The sequence below is a fragment of the Eptatretus burgeri genome, chromosome 2 (assembly GCF_056783735.1).
Source record: "Eptatretus burgeri isolate ZD-2024b chromosome 2, Ebu_testis_v1, whole genome shotgun sequence".
NCBI classification, from domain to species: Eukaryota; Metazoa; Chordata; class Myxini; order Myxiniformes; family Myxinidae; genus Eptatretus; species Eptatretus burgeri.
Genome location: NC_140962.1, coordinates 22,031,463 through 22,048,973, shown reverse-complemented (window position 1 = coordinate 22,048,973; position 17,511 = coordinate 22,031,463). Strand labels below are relative to the sequence as shown.

The following is a 17,511-nucleotide window of genomic DNA, read 5'->3' as shown; positions in this document are numbered from 1 at the left end:
TTGCAGCCTATGTTGATCTCTCGAAAGCATTTGATTCAGTGAATCGGGATGCCCTCTGGAGGATTCTTGGTCTTCGTGGGGTGCCACCAAAACTGATCGATCTGATAACAGAAGTCTACTCTGGTACTGAGAGTGCTGTGAAGTGTGGTGGTACCATCTCTGACTTATTTCCAGTTGTAACTGGAGTTCGTCAGGGGTGTGTACTGGCCCCGACACTTTTCAGCACTTGTATGGACTGAATTTTATGGAGGATGTCGGAAAGATCAAGCCGCGGTGCATCGTTTGGGAATGTCAAGATCTTGGACCTTGATTTCGCAGATGATGCAGTCGTCTTTGCGGAGACTTTAGATATCCTTTTGGGGGCCCTCGATGTGCTGAATGAGGAGTCTCAGCCGCTGGGATTACGCGTTTCTTGGGTCAAAACTAAGATCCAGGCTTTCAATGACATCTTGGATGCTGCTGTCCTGTTTGTGTCTGTTTGTGATGAGGATGTTGAGGACATGGAGAGATTCACTTACCTTAGCAGTGATATTCATGTCTCTGCTGGCTGTGAGTCAGAGGTCAATCGACGTCTGGGGAGTCATGGATTCACTGGATCATATGGCGTGGCCCTGCCCATACCTGTGCGGGAGGACGAAAGTCCGAGTCTTCAGGTCCTTGGTGCTTCCAGTCTTGCTGTATGGATGCGAGACTTGGACTTTGACCAAGGATCTGAGACTGAGTCTTAACTCCTTTGGTACCAGATCTCTCCGGAGAATCCTTGGCTATCGCTGGTCAGATTTCGTGTCCAACGAGCGGTTGCTGAGAGAGACTCGGATAAGATTTATTACCTGCATGGTTCGTGAGCGTCAGTTGCGGCTGTATGGACATGTGGCTCGTTTTCCTGACGCTGATCCTGCTCACCAGATTCTCTCAGCGAGGGACTCTCGTGAGTGGAGGAGGCCAATGGGCTGACCACGTGCCTCGTGGTTGCAGCAGGTTGACCAGCATCTCAAGGAGATGGGGATGGGCCTGGCATCTGCCTGGGGGAAGGCCAGATGGAGGTCCCTGTAGTACCGGCGAAAAGTGGACGCAGCGACGGCTGTTCTGGCACATGCTCCCATACCTGACCTGACTTTGAATGTGAAGGGGGGGGGGGAGTTGGGGACGTCATGTTTGAGTGGTGTTGGAGTGTGTAGAGATGAGTACAGTGTGCAGGAGGTTCACAAACATCGATAAAACATTCACCCGTATTCCCGCCTCGACCAAAATCATGGTTTTTATTTTATTACTTATTTTTATGACACCTTTTTCTGATATTGTTTTATTTTTTGTGATGTTTGGTGGAGGGGACAATGTCGTGTCAGTTGTTGAAATGAAGACTGAATATGATATCTGGTTTCGCACGTTTGCATGAAGTTGTGGATTTGGGAGGTCTGTTCTTTTTTTCAGCGAAGCAAACATGAACGAGTCTGCTGCTTCTGATGACGTCAGTTTGATCCAGTCGTCCACATCCACCAAGCCAAAAAAATCCCGATATTTGGAAGCATCTCAAGTAAATGTATTTATTTTCCCTCTTCTGAACTTTTAAAAACATGTTTGTGGATATTTCTATCTCAACAAATGTCCAATAAATTAACTTTTCAATCCTTTTTTTTCAACTTATGCCAAAATGCTGGAGACGTGGAAAGAAAGGGAAGGGCTGTGGCAACAATGTCCATATCATGTAAGGAAGAGAAAAAATCCCTTCGGAATGTCGTGACATGAAACGTTCAAGCAAAAGAAATGGTGTTCCTTTCAGGAAATTGAAGCTATTCCTGTCGTTTCACAATCACATTTTGCTCCTTAATTATTTTCTGTACCATAGGTTGGATGTTTCAGCAAGCCTGGTGTTGGGTTTGTGGTTAGGGTGGCTGACTTGGGATCTTGGGATCATGAGTTTGAGCCAAGTTTTCACTGAATTAACACCAGGTGGGGTTGATTCAGCCTGTCATCCCTCTGAAGTCGGCGAAATAAGTGACAGTGTCCTGGTATAGGGGTATAGCATCAGCGTCATAGTTGTGCCCCAACATAAAAATAGCGACCCGGCAGCCAAGGTGCCATACGCAAAAAGATGAGGAAGATGTTTAAGTGCTGGGGATTGCTTTGAGGTGCTTGCACTCAGATGTGTGTCCTTCATTGGAATGTTTATCCAGATATTAAGTGTTCCATCTGCTAGCGGTGGAGGTTTTGGTGGATGTTCAAGATCGCATGTATTTTGCAAAGAGTTGTCAAGTTATCGCTGGTATCCTGAACAAATTACTTATTCTTGTGAGTGAACAAAAGCATTGGCCAACTGATTCGTGAAAGACTTGGGCCACGACTGTTCCCAACGCCAGACCCTATAAAAAGGAGGGGTAGCAGAAGAAGATGAGAAGAGAAAGTTTAATCTCTTCAGAATATCGATCGAGAAGAAATGCAAACGACAAGTGTCAGGTGAGAAGCGATTCACAGAATTCCACTTCAACTCGACGCATCAAAATATCAATCTTCATTTTAAAATATTTGATTAAAAAAAAAGCACGGAAACAACTGCTCTGTACAATATTATATCAGAATAATACCACAAATACTGTCGGCCAACTCAAGGAATTCTGAGGAGTCCATTGATCCCATCATGGTTCCGGCATGAACAACACATTAATTAAATTAATCAATTTGTTTCCTTTTTACTTTTCACTTTGAATGTGAAAGGGGGGGGGGAGGTGGGGAGTTGGGGACGTGGTGTTTGAGTGATGTTGGAGTGTGTAGAGATGAGTACAGTGTGCAGGAGGTTCACAAACATCGATAAAACATTCACTCGACCGCCTGCCTCGACCAAAATCATGGTTTTTATTTTATTATGAATTTTTATGACACCTTTTTCTGATATTGTTTTATTTTTTGTGATGTTTGGGAGAGGGGACAATGTAGTGTCAGTTGTTGAAATGAAGACTGAATATGATATCTGGTTTCGCACGTTTGTATGAAGTTGTGGATTTAAGAGGTCTGTTCTTTTTTCAGGGAAGCAAACATGAACGAGTCTGCTGCTTCTGATGACGTCCATCTGATCCAGTCATCCACATCCACCAAGCCAAAAAATCCCGATCTTTGGAAGCATCTCAAGTAAATAAATTTATTTTCCTCTTCTGAACTTTTAAAAGCATGTTTGTGGATATTTCTCTCAATAAATGCACAAGAAATTAACTTTCCAGTCTTTTTTTCATACTTCATGTTTCATCCACTTTTCTTGTGGATGCTTCCTGGTTGTGATTGGTGGGGGAAACACAATGTATCCAGATGGCAGTTGACACTTGTGGGTTCCAAACACAATCTGGTCTCATCAATCCCAGTTAGTGGTGCATTGTTGAACAGTATTTAAGTGAAAAGGCTTCAAAGTCACAAAGTGGATGAAACAGTGGTGTGTGGCCCCCATGAGCCAAAACAAGGGTAAAAATAGTTGGAAGCTTTGCTTTTCATCTGCTTGGTGACAGCTTTTGACTTTGCATTTTTGAACTACTGGAGGCCCTTCTGTGTTTGCAGTCATGATGTCGTCGTGATGGGGTGTTGGTCCAAGTTCGGAGCACTTCAAGAATTATATGGGGTTTCCTCAGGAAACAACCAAAACTTGGTTGAGTACTTTTTCTTTTTTTGGAAGTACTGCACAGTGTGTGTGTGTGTGTGTGTGTGTGTGTGTGTGTGTGTGTGTGTGTACAATATATATATATATATATATATATATATATATATATATATATATATATATATATATATATATATATATATATATATTGTGAGAAAAACCATGTTCTCACCAAATTTCGTGTCCCACCTACCATGTCATGTGACCTTTTTCAGGCTCCCAGGGATTGGATGGCGAGTCGGACGTGGTGGATGGACCGCGTGAGAGCTGGGGCGCCATTGCTGGCAATAGACGTGGCTCTAAGATCACGAGTGGAAAATATATCGCGCTCGGAATCGCATGTTTTAATGCGATCTTTCAAGTGCTTTTGAAGACTCTCGACAGCATTGTCGCGCTGATCGTCGATAGCTCCGTCTAAAGGATTGAGTTAAATCGGGACGAGTGTGATCGTTATTCCCGAATATTTTTGGAGGGAGCTGTGAGTTGTCGACCTGTTTTCGGAACGTTATTGTTGTCAAGAGTTCTGGCAGTTTTTGGGCTGTGTATTCATTAGGTTACAGCCATTTTTTTTTCGAGCCCATAAAATATCGTGCCAACCCCTGGAGGCCAATTGAAACACAGTGGTGTGTTTAGTTGTTCTCTTTGTCCACACGTGGACTGCTTGAAGCTCGGACATAACGTCAGTATTCCGTGATGGAAGATATTAACAGCCGGGATCTCAACAAATGGGCGGCTCGTCCGGGATTCATTCAAGTAAGAGACATTCGAACTGAGACAGAAATTCCACAGTGGGCCGTTATCTTCCTTCATATGATCATCGTTCCCTCACCAGCGGACGCCATCTTGGAGGAAACTTCTCACCAGCGGACGCCATCTTGGAGGAACCTTCTCAAGAGCGGACGCCATCTTGGAGGAACCTTCTCACCAGCGGACGCCATCTTGGAGGAACCTTTTCACCAGTGGACGCCATCTTGGAGGAACCTTCTCACCAGTGGACGCCATCTTGGAGGGATTTTCTCACCATTGGACGCTATCTTGTGATTTCGCAGGTCATCAGCCAACAATTAAAAAAACGTGAGTTATTTGTACGTTGCATTTTCTCATTGCCAATTTGATGTGCGGTGGTGATATTGGGTATTTTGTGTCGTATTTCCCCAACAGAGCGTTGTGTGCGAATTACGTGTATCACCCCAATATTGTTTGCCTTCCCTGTGTGAATTGCCCTGTCCCATGTGGTGAAAGATATTGCTGAAATATTTCGACCCAGCCTCCTTTTAGACAAAGTCTTTGGTGCCCTTGTCGTATGATAACTCGAAGCCAAACCATGTCGGCTGGAGAAGTGAGAGATCAACCAGATCAGGTTGACAGTCACGTTGGTGTCGATGTGAGCGACGCAATCAGCCTTGACCTGGTAACTGAACTCGATATGTAAGGGAGCGATCCCATCATGACTAAATGCATGCGTTCGATCTTCTGGTCGGGGCTGACCCCAGTTCAACAACTCGACATGTGTAACAGGGAGAGTGACAGGGCAGAGGCTGAACGACTCAGGAAGCATGACACAGAGATAGCTGCAAGAGCAACGGCAGAGGCTGAGCGACTCAGGGAGCATGACGCGGCAGAGGCTGAACGCGTCAGAGAGCATGATGTGGCAGAGGCTGAGTGACTCAGGGAGGATGACAGGGCAGAGGATGAACACGTCAGAGAGCATGACGTGGCAGAGGCTGAACGCGTCAGAGAGCATGAGTGGCGAATGTTGACCGAACGACAGTGGGCAGATGTGTCTGCTGCACCAGTCCCGGAAATTGTTCATGTTCGTTTGCCGGACTGGACGGGAGAAACGAGGCCAGAAACGTATCTGGTGATGGCGGAGAAGTTGTTGACTTCCGGTGGCATTGATGAGAGCTTGTGTGTCGGCCATCTTGTTTGCCATCTATCTGAAAAGGCGAGGGAGGTATATGCGAGGATGGCAACCGAGGACGTAAACGAATACCGGAAGTTGAAGGCCGAGATTTTGAACGCCTCTGCGGTGTCCCTGTGCATTTATAGGCGTAATTTTTTCAGTTGGACTCGGCAGTCCAGTCAAACCTATGAGGAACATTCGCGGGTCTTGTTGGAACAGCTGCAGAGATGGTTCGAAGGGAGCAGCGTTGAGTTACCTCCAGCGGTTGCGGAACTCCTGGTGCGTTACCGTATTGATCAACAGCTTCCGCTGGACTTAGCGTTGTTTTTTGTCGATAAAGACACTGTTTCCTTGTCAGACTGCGCCAAGCTTATTGATGAACATGTTTTGGCGTGCAAAATGTTGCAAGCCACGCAGTCGCGTCGAAAGACGGAGGATTCTGCGGTCAAGACCACCCCCCGTCTGCTGGATCGAGGGGAAGGGTTCCCCGATGCCCTCCACTGGTGGCGGTCGCGAGCTGCACGGCAGGGCATGGCCCTGGTGTGAGTTCTGCAAATGCATGGGGCATGGTGGAGACCGCTGTTTCTCAAACCCAGCGAGTCCGTCCTATCGAGGCAACCCAGCTGTTAAATCAGAGGAAGGTCAGTGGAGGTCATAAACTGGGCCCTCGAGCATGACGATGGCATCGGTGACAAAGGTCACTGCCACCGAGGCTAAGTCCATTCATCCTCTGTATCAGAATTATTCAGGGACAACCTTAGTGGGTGGCCCTGATTTGATGATGAAGTTTGAGGCTCAATAACTTCAGGCTACTGGGGCGACGCTGTGTGTTCTCCGGGCGGGGGGGTAGTTCCGGCCTCTCAGATGCATTATACCGGCGAGTATATCGTCCTTTGGGGCATTAACCAGGTTCCTGGCTGGGATCCCTTTGCTCTCATCGAGGTCCGGAGTGACATTTTTACGGGTCCGATGACCTGTGCGGTGGTACCCGACTACCCGGTACCGGGGGTATCCTTGCTGATTGGCAATGATGCCATGGCCAGGGAGGAGTTATTGACTCTGACATGTGAGGTGGTCACTAGATCCCAGAGCAAACAGGCGGAGAGAGTGGCGGAGTCAGACATATTTTCACTCTGGCCCAAGGAGCATTGCGCCTCAACTCCAGCCTCCGACGGTGACGTTCCTTCGACTGAAGTCCACCCGAGCCTCCAGTCAGGCCAACCTCAGGAGCCGGGCTCCTCAGGGACCGTTCCCGTCTGTGACACGGGGACCCCAGCTACTTGGTTGGCGAATCCGATGAGGAGGATCAGTCCTCCGAGGCGGTTAGCAACCCCAGTTCTGTGCCTGAGGTCAATCCCGCATTGTCTGTGGTAACCAGTTATGTGGAGGATCAGCACTTCGATCCCACCCTTGCCACCCGCTGGGAAATGGGAGAAGACTCCGGGCCTGGACGGACAGGCTACTATGTGAACGGTGCAGGTGTGCTGATGCATAAATATTCCCCCAAGAACATGTCCTCCACCCAGACATGGAAGGTACGTCACCGAGTTGTCGTACCGGGGAGGCATCGTCAGTCAGTCATGCAATTGGCCCATGACAATATTTCCTTGTGTCATGTCGGAGCGACCCAGGGAGCGGAACTACAGTACCGTGGAGAAGGAGCTCCTCGCTATCAGGGCGGCAATCCAGGTATTCGCTGTCTACATTGGCCATGTACCCATCACCATCTACAGCGACCACCACCCGCTCGGTTGGCTCAGCCAAGCCAAAACCTCCAACCAGCGTATTCTGCGCTGGGCGCTTCTCCTCTCAGAATACGACCTCACAGTCAAACCCGTGAAAGGAGTGGAGAACAGACGAGCTGACCTCCTAAGTCGCCATCGAGTGAACAAGGAGCACCAAAGTTAAGTTGAGCCCACAGGCGGAGAGGGGATACCGGTTTGGGGCCCCTTTGTTCCTCCCGAAGGAGCCTTGCTCCTCGGTCCGTTTCCCTCCTGTAAATGCTTTCCCCAACTTAAGTTTAGTTCCCTTTGTCTCTCTATTGTGGTGCGGGCGATGGGTAAATATGGTGGGGAAGATTTTCCTGTGGTGTAGTGTGTTCAATATTGTGTTGTGGATGAACATTGTTTATTGTACAAGAATGTTAACGATCACCGCCATCATATTGCCCTGTGATTTGCAACTAGTGCAATAACTGCTTTCAAAACGCCGTCTACCAGACAGGTTTTATTTTATGTGGGGAGGACTGTGAGAAAAACCATGTTCTCACCAAATTTCGTGTCCCACCCAACACATCACGTGAGCTTTTTCAAGCTCATAGGGATTGGTTGGCGAGTCGGACGTGGTGGACGGACCGTGTGAGAGCTGGGGCGCCATTGCTGGCAACAGACGTGGCTCCAAGATCGCGAGTGGAAAATATATCGCGCGCTCGGAATTGCATGTTTTAATGCGATCTTTCAAGTGCTTTTGAAGACTCTCGACAGCACAGTCACGCTGATCGTCGAAAGCTCCGTCTCAAGATTGAGTTAAATCGGGACAAGTGCGATCGTTATTCCCGAATATTTTTGGAGGGAGCTGTGAGTTGTCGACCTGTTTTCGGAACGTTATTGTTGTCAAGAGTTCTGGCAGTTTTTGTTCTGTGTATTCATTCTGTTACCAGCCATTTTTTTTTTGTTTGAGCCCATAAAATATCGTGCTTACCCCTCGAGGCCGATTGAAACACAGTAGTGTGGTTAGTTTTTCTCTTTGTCCACACGTGGACTGCTTGAAGCTCGGACGTTACGTCAGTATTCCGTGCTGGAAGATATTAACAGCCAGGATCTCGACAATAGATACATATATATATATATATATATATATATATATATATATATATATATATATATATATATATATATATATATATATATATATATATATATATATATATATATATATATATATATATAGGGTCGCAGAAAAAGGTGACCCTTATTGTCAGTAATTCTGTTTGTTTGGATGTTTGTGCGTTTGTCACCAGCCTAATTGGAAGTAAACGTGGGCCGATTTTGACCAAACTCGGGTGGTTGGTACATCTTATGACCTTGTGCTTTGGAAATTGTGATGCTTGCTCGGAAGGCTTTAGTTCCCGAGCAACAGCTGAAAAACCTTCAAATTCGGTACCGTTCACGCAAAATCAATTCCGAAAGCCATTATCCCACGTTGGTATGAAATTTGGCATGCATTATCTACAGGTGATGCTCTTCCAAATATATTCCATTTTTTGTGATATATGGAATAGTTTACCCGCAGCGCCCCCAAAAAATGGGGTATGCCCGAAAATTGAAGGTCCCCTTGCGACCAGGTGAGTGCATCGATCCGAATGAAACTTTGCAGGTTCATATCACGCAATGAGTGCTACAACTTTGCCTCAGGACATATTGACCGATATTGCTTAGGTCAGGGGTCAAAGGTCAATTAGTGCAAAAATCGATAATATGCGAGAGCTGGAGGTGCCTTCACGCCAAATGCTACTCCTCCAAGGGTTATGGTCAGATGGTCATGAAAATTCACACTAATCAACTGAAATGCATTGTGCACAAACGATCAAGCCGAATTTTCGATTTATATCTTTGTTCACCCACAGCACCCCCTCAAACTTTGGGGATTTCCGATATCAAACTGCATTTTCGGTACTTTTCATTGAAATTGATACCGAGTAGTTATCAGGAGATGGAACTCGATGAGATTTGGTATGCATAATCTAAAGGTGATTCTCTATCCGCTATTTGACATACATTTTGATCTATATTTTATAATTTCCAAATGGCAAACCTCTCAACTTGGGTGCCCGAGGGCCTTTGAGCATTCCCGCTGAAAATTCAAAGTACACTAGGTCCAAGACAGTTGAACCGAATCAAATGCATCTTTACATGCTTATATACCGTAATGAGTACTCCAACTTTGCTCATTTGCATTATGACCAATCTCGAATAGATCAGGGGTCAAAGGTCAATAAGTGCATTCTTCGGGCAAAATTACCATTCAAGGCACACTTGCTCCTACACGGGTTAACCGATACACGGGTTACGAATGAAAGTTCATCGGTACATAGTACACAATGAGTACTACAATTTTGCTTCAGAACATATTGATCTATCTCGGTGATGTCAGGTGTGGGGGAAAAATTTATATTAATGTATTCTAAATTGTAACAAATGGAGCTTTCGAAATGTAACTTTTATGCTACAAGTTGAATTGGCTGTTCTTTCTGGCCAAGAGACTTTTGTCCTAAATGATGATAAATGTCTTCGTCTGGGGCGTGTGACCTGAGCTGATAACAGCGAAGCTTTGCCTCAAAATGTACGAAGTGGCTTCTCGTCTGAAGAACACGTCTGCAGTCTGGGTTGATAGCCCCCACCACTCTCTCATGAAAGTATAAAATGCTTTGAAATGTAAAATTGTTTCAGTGCAAGTACCTGAGGAAGTATTAGAATCTCAGTGGCTTGTGCTCCTTGGAACTGACCAAGTACCAAGTTAGAATAAAACTCTCTGATGTAATGTGGAAGTGAATTGAATCGGGTTGGTCTAACTGTTAACTAAAGTAAGAATAAATGAAATAGAACGAATTAATATTGCAATCAATGGGGATTCTAAAGTTCATTGTACGAGGGTGAGAAGTGTATGGTGGATAATTAGAAAATAAATTGTTTCACAAGGAAGGACTTGTGTGGACATCGGTTTTATCAGAGTCAATGGGTTTTATGCAGGATTTTAGAACCAAATCGGACAAACGTTAAACTCTGCCTGAAGTTAAATAGGATTCCACAATCGGCCAGTAAGAATCCTTCAACGATAACAACAAGGTGGGTTAAAAAAAATCCACAACAGTTGGCGCCTGCTGACTCGGATTCGAACCGACGTTGGTGCGGTGCTCGTGAACGGAGGTGCTTAATCTGCCGGAGGCAGTGCCTGGAGGAACGACAAGTGCTTGAGCGAAGGTAAGGGAGTGAGCTCACAGGAGGTAATGCATTTCGAGCAAAGAAAGTTCATTGTTAAGAGGAGTCAGTACTGAGTCAGTACGCTCATTGTTTGAGCGGTTGTACCAGGCTGATGAGTTGTACGTCAAGGGTGTTACAATCCCTAATGCTGACCCTCCAATCAACTGTGGTCCACCTTCGCTTGTGGAAACACGGGCTGCGGTGAACCAGTTGAAATGGGGTCAAGCTCCAGAGATCTGTGGCATCCATGCTGATCTTCTCAAGGCTGGTGGAAATGCTGCACTCATGTCGTTGCATGCAGTTTTGTGCTCTGCCTGGAACACAGGCATCATTCCAACTGATTGGAAGAGGGGCCTTGTTGTCCCTCTCTGGAAAGGGAAGGGTGATCGCAAAGACTGCAACAACTACCGAGGGGTGATGCTGCTCTCAGTGCCGGGCAAGGTCTTTGCTCGGATAATTCTTGAAAGGGTTCGCCAACATCCACTTGAGCACCAGCGTCCAGAGCAGTCAGGCTTTACACCAAAGAGGTCAACGATTGACCGTATCCTTGCTCTTCATGTCCTCACCGAACGCAGACGAGAGTTTCGGCAGGGGCTGCTTGCAGCCTATGTTGATCTCTCTAAAACGTTTCATTCAGTGAATCGGGATGCCCTCTGGAGGATTCTTGGTCTTCGTGGGTGCCACCAAAATTGATCGATCTGATGTCAGAACTCTACTCTGGTACTGAGAGTGCTGTGAAGTGTGGTGGTACCATCTCTGACTTATTTTCAGTTGTTACTGGAGTTCGTCAGGGGTGTGTACTGGCCCCCACACTTTTCAGCACTTGTATGGACTGGATTTTACGGAGGATGTCGGAAAGATCAAGCTGCGGTGCATCGTTTGGGAATGTCAAGATCTCGGACCTTGATTTCGCAGATGATGCAGTCGTCTTTTCGGAGACTTTAGATATCCTTTTGGGGGCCCTCGAGGTGCTGAATGAGGAGTCGGAGCCGCTGGGATTACGGGTTTCTTGGGTCAAAACTAAGATCCAGGCTTTCAATGACATCTTGGATGCTGCTGTCCTGTCTGTGTCTGTTTGTGGTGAGGATGTTGAGGTCGTGGAGAGATTCACTTACCATGGCAGTGATATTCATGTCTCTGCTGGCTGTGAGTCAGAGGTCAATAGACGTCTGGGTTGGGTCTGGGGAGTCATGGATTCACTGGATCATATGGTGTGGCGCTGCCGGTACCTGTGCGGGAGGACAAAAGCCCGAGTCTTCAAGTCCTTGGTGCTTCTAGTCTTGCTCTATGGATGCGAGACTTGGACTCTGACCAAGGATCTGAGACGGAGACTTAATTCCTTTGGTACCAGGTCTCTTCGGAGAATCCTTGGCTATCGTTAGTCAGATTTCCTGTCCAACGAGCGGTTGCTGAGAGAGACTCGGATGAGATTTGTTACCTGCATGGTCCGTGAGCATCAGTTGCGGCTGCATGGACATGTGGCTCGTTTTCCTGACGCTGATCCTGCTCACCAGATTCTCTCAGCGAGGGACTCTCGTGAGTGGAGGGGGCCAATGGGCTGACCACCTGCCTCGTGGTTGCAGCAGGTTGATCAGCATCTCAAGGAGATGGGGATGGGCCTGGCATCTGCCTGGGGGAAGGCCAGACGGAGGCCCCTCGAGTACCTGCGGAAAGTGGATGCAGCGACGTGCTGTTCTGGCACATGCTCCCATACCTGACCTGACTTTGAATGTGAAGGGGGGAGATGGGGATGTGGTGTTTGAGTGGTGTTGGAGTGTGTAGAGATGAGTACAGTGTGCAGGAGGTTCACAAACATCGATAAAACATTAACCCGTCTGCCCGCCTCGACCAAAATCATGGTTTTTATTTTATTATTTATTTGTATGACACCTGTTTCTGATATTGTTTTATTTTTTGTGATGTTTGGTGGAGGGAACAATGTCGTGTCAATTGTTGAAATGAAGACTGAATATGATATCTGGTTTCGCACGTTTGTATGAAGTTGTGGATTTCAGAGGTCTGTTCTTTTTTCAGTGAAGCAAACATAAACGAGTTTGCTGCTTCTGATGACGTCGGTTTGATCCAGTCAACCACATCCACCAAGCCAAAAAATCCCGATCTTTGGAAGCATCTCAAGGAAAGAAATTTATTTTCCTCTTCTGAACTTTTAAAAACATGTTTGTGGATATTTCTATCTCAACAAATGTATAAGAAATTAACTTTTCAATCTTTTTTTTCAACTTAGGCCAAAATGCTGGAGACGTGGCAAGAAAGGGAAGGGCTGTGGCAACAACGTCCATATCATGTAAGGAAGAGAAAAAATCCCGTCGGAATGTCGTGACATGAAACGTACAAGCAATAGAAATGGTGTTCCTTTCAGGAAATTGAAGCCATTCCTGTCGTTTCATAATCACATTTTGCTCCTTTATTATTTTCTGTACCATAGGTTAGATGTTTCAGCAAGCCTGGTGTTGGGTTTGTGGTGAGAGTGGTTGACTTGGGATCTTGGGATCATGAGTTGGAGCCAGGTTTTCACTGAATTAACACCAGGTGGGGTTGATTCAGCCTGTCATCCCTCTGAAGTCGGCAAAATAAAGTACCAGTGTCCTGTTATAGGGGTATAGCATCAGCGGCATAGTTGTGCCCCAACATAATGATCGCGACCCGGCAGCCAAGGTGCCATACGCAAGAAGATGAAGATGTTTAAGTGCTGGGGATTGCTTTGAGGTGCTTGTACTCAGATGTGTGTCCTTGATTGGAATCTTGATCTAGATATTAAGTGTTCCATCTGCTAGCGGTGGAGGTTTTGGTGGATGTTCAAGATCGCATGTATCTTGCAGAGTTGTCGAGTTATCGCTGATATCCTGAACAAATTACTTCTTCTTGTGAGTCAACAAAAGCATTGGCCAACTGATTCGTGAAAGACTTGGGCCACGACTGTTCCCAACGCCAGACCCTATAATAAGGAGGGGTAGCAGAAGAAGACGAGAAGAAGAGAAAGTTTAATCTCTTCAGAATGTCGATCGAGAAGAAGTGCAAACGACAAGTGTCAGGTGAGAAGCGATTCACGGAATTTCACTTCAACTCGACGCATCAAAATATTAATCTTCGTTTTCAAATATTTGATTCATAATAAAGCACGGAAACAACTGCTCTGTCCAATATTATATCAGAATAATACTACGAATCCTCTCAGCCAACTCAAGGAATTCTGAGGAGTCCATTGATTCCATCATGAACAACACTTTAATTAAATGAATCAGTTTGTTTCCTTTTTACTTTTCACTTTGAATGTGAAGGGGGTGGGGGGGGGGTGGGGAGTTGGGGACGTGGTGTTTGCATGGTGTTGGAGTGTGGAGAGATAAGTACAGTGTGCAGGAGGTTCACAAACATCGATAAAACATTCACTCGTCTGCCCGCCTCGACCAAAATCGTGGTTTTTATTTTATTATTTATTTTTATGACACCTTTTTCTGATATTGTTTTATTTTTTGTGATGTTTGGGAGAGGGAACAATGTCGTGTCAGTTGTTGAAATGAAGACTGAATATGATATCTGGTTTCGCACGTTTGTATGAAGTTGTGGATTTAAGAGGTCTGTTCTTTTTTCAGGGAAGCAAACATGAACGAGTCTGCTGCTTCTGATGACGTCGGTTTGATCCAGTCAACCACATCCACCAAGCCAAAAAATCCCGATCTTTGGAAGCATCTCAAGTAAATAAATTTATTTTCCTCTTCTGAACTTTTAAAAACATGTTTGTGGATATTTCTATCTCAACAAATGTATAAGAAATTAACTTTTCAATCTTTTTTTTCAACTTAGGCCAAAATGCTGGAGACGTGGCAAGAAAGGGAAGGGCTGTGGCAACAATGTCCATATCATGTAAGGAAGAGAAAAAATCCCGTCGGAATGTCGTGACATGAAACGTACAAGCAATAGAAATGGTGTTCCTTTCAGGAAATTGAAGCCATTCCTGTCGTTTCATAATCACATTTTGCTCCTTTATTATTTTCTGTACCATAGGTTAGATGTTTCAGCAAACCTAGTGTTGGCTTTGTGGTAAGAGTGGTTGACTTGGGATCTTGGGATCATGAGTTGGAGCCTGGTTTTCACTGAATTAACACCAGGTGGGGTTGATTCAGCCTGTCATCCCTCTGAAGTCGGCAAAATAAGTACCAGTGTCCTGTTATCGGGGTATAGCATCAGCGGCATAGTTGTGCCCCAACATAATGATAGCGACCCGGCAGCCAAGGTGCCATATGCAAGAAGATGAAGATGTTTCAGTGCTGGGGATTGCTTTGAGGTGCTTGTACTCAGATGTGTGTCCTTGATTGGAATCTTGATCCAGATATTAAGTGTTCCATCTGCTTGCGGTGGAAGTTTTGGTGGATGTTCAATATCGCATGTATCTTGCAGAGTTGTCGAGTTATCGCTGATATCCTGAACAAATTACTTCTTCTTGTGAGTCAACAAAAGCATTGGCCAACTGATTCGTGAAAGACTTGGGCCACGACTGTTCCCAATACCAGACCCTATAATAAGGAGGGGTAGCAGAAGACGAGAAGAAGAGAAAGTTTAATCTCTTCAGAATGTCGATCGAGAAGAAGTGCAAACGACAAGTGTCAGGTGAGAAGCGATTCACGGAATTCCACTTCAACTCGACGCATCAAAATATTAATCTTCGTTTTCAAATATTTGATTCATAATAAAGCACGGAAACAACTGCTCTGAACAATATTATATCAGAATAATACTACGAATCCTGTCAGCCAACTCAAGGAATTCTGAGGAGTCCATTGATTCCATCATGATCCCCACATGAACAACACATTAATTAAATGAATCAGTTTGTTTCCTTTTTACTTTTCACTTTGAATGTGAAGGGGGGGGGGGGGTGGGGAGTTGGGGACGTGGTGTTTGCGTGGTGTTGGAGTGTGGAGAGATAAGTACAGTGTGCAGGAGGTTCACAGACATCGATAAAACATTCACTCGTCTGCCCGCCTCGACCAAAATCATGGTTTTTATTTTATTATTTATTTTTCTGACACCTTTTTCTGATATTGTTTTATTTTTTGTGATGTTTGGGAGAGGGGACAATGTCGTGTCAGTTGTTGAAATGAAGACTGAATATGATATCTGGTTTCGCACGTTTGTCTGAAGTTGTGGATTTAAGAGGTCTGTTGTTTTTTCAGGGAAGCAAACATGAACGAGTCTGCTGCTTCTGATGACGTCCGTCTGATCCAGTCATCCACATCCACCAAACCAAAAAATCCCGATCTTCGGAAGCATCTCAAGTAAATAAATTATTTTCCTCTTCTGAACTTTTAAAAGCATGTTTGTGGATATTTCTATCTCAACAAATGCACAAGAAATTAACTTTCCAGTCTTTTTTTCATGCTTCATGTTTCATCCACTTTTCATGTGGATGCTTCCTGGTTGTGATTGGTGGAAGAAACACAATGTATCCATGTGGCAGATGACACTTTTGGGTTCCAAACACAATCTGGTCTCACCAATCCCAGTTAGTGGTGCATTGTTGGACAGTATTTAAGTGAAAAGGCTTCAAAGTCACAAAGTGGATGAAACAGTGGTGTGTGGCTCCCATGAGCCAAAACAAGGGTGAAACTAGTTGGAAGCTTTGCTTTTCATTTGCTTGGTGACAGCTTTTGACTTTGCATTCTTGAACAACTGGAGGCCCTTCTGGGTTTGCAGTCATGATGTCGTCGTGATGGGGTATTAGTCCAAGTTCGGAGCACTTCAAGAATTATATGGGGTATCCTCAGGAAACAACCAAAACTTGGTTGAGTGCTTTTTCTTTTTGAAGTACTGCACTGTGTGTGTGTGTGTGTGTGTGTGTGTGTGTGTGTGTGTGTGTGTGTGTGTGTGTGTGTGTGTGTGTGTGTGTGTGTGTGTGTGTGTGTGTGTGTGTGTGTGTGTGTGTGTATATATTATGTATATATTGTGAGAATAACCATGTTCTCACCAAATGTAATGTCCCACCCACCACGTCACGTGACCTTTTTCAGGCTCCCAGGGATTGGTTGGTGAGTCGGACATGGTGGACGGACCGCGTGAGAGCTGGGGCGCCATTGCTGGCAACAAACGTGGCTCGAAGATCGCGAGTGGAAAATATATCGCGCGCTCGGAATCGCACGTTTTAATGTGATCTTTCAAGTGCTTTTGAAGACTCTCGACAGCATAGTCGCGCTGATCATCGATAGCTCCGTGTGAAGGATTGAGTTAAATCGGGACGAGTGTGTTCGTTATTCCCGAATATTTTTGGAGGGAGCTGTGAGTTGTCGACCTGTTTTCTTTACGTTATTGTTGTCAAGAGTTCTGGCAGTTTTTGTGCTGTGTATTCATTCTGTTACAAGCCATTTTTTTTTTCTTCGAGCCCATAAAATATCGTGCCTAGCCATAGAGGCCGATTGAAACACAGTGGTGTATTTAGTTGTTCTCTTTGTCCACACGTGGACTGCTTGAACCTCGGACATAACGTCAGTATTCCGTGCTAGAAGATATTATCAGGCAGGATCTCGACAAATGGGCGGCTCGTCCGGGATTCATTCAAGTAAGAGACATTCGAACTGAGACAAATTCCACAGTGGGCCGCTTCCTTCATCTGATCATCGTTCCCTCACCATCGGACGCCATCTTGGAGGAACCTTCTCATCAGCGGACGCCATCTTGGAGGAACCTTCTCACCAGTGGACGCCATCTTGCAGGAACCTTCTCACCAGCGGGCGCCATCTTGGAGGAACCTTCTCACCAGCGGACGCCATCTTGGAGGGATTTTCTCACCATTGGACGCTATCTTGTGTTTACGCCGGTCATAAGCCAGCAATAAAAAAAACGTTATTTGTATTTGTACGTTATTTGTACGTTGCTTTTTCTCATTGCCAATTTGATGTGTGGTGGTGATATTGGGTATTTTGTGTCGTATTTCCCCAACAGAGCGTTGTGTGCCAATTACGTGTATCACCCCAATA

The 17,511-nt window shown here is 45.4% G+C and overlaps 1 protein-coding gene, 1 long non-coding RNA gene and 1 pseudogene across 6 annotated transcripts in view; 2 read left to right on the top strand and 1 right to left on the bottom strand.

Moving 5' to 3' along the window:
- The window catches only part of LOC147031574 (uncharacterized), a 142,237-nt gene that overhangs the window by 10,158 nt on the left and 114,568 nt on the right, over positions 1-17,511 (bottom strand). The gene's annotated exons all lie outside the window — the stretch shown is intronic.
- On the top strand, positions 4,868-6,089 carry LOC147031577 (uncharacterized; annotated as a pseudogene).
- LOC147031576 (uncharacterized) lies at positions 14,140-17,286 on the top strand. The gene is made up of 4 exons (XR_015053580.1): positions 14,140-14,235; positions 14,345-14,404; positions 15,715-15,816; positions 16,549-17,286. It is a non-coding gene; the product is annotated as an uncharacterized LOC147031576 (long non-coding RNA).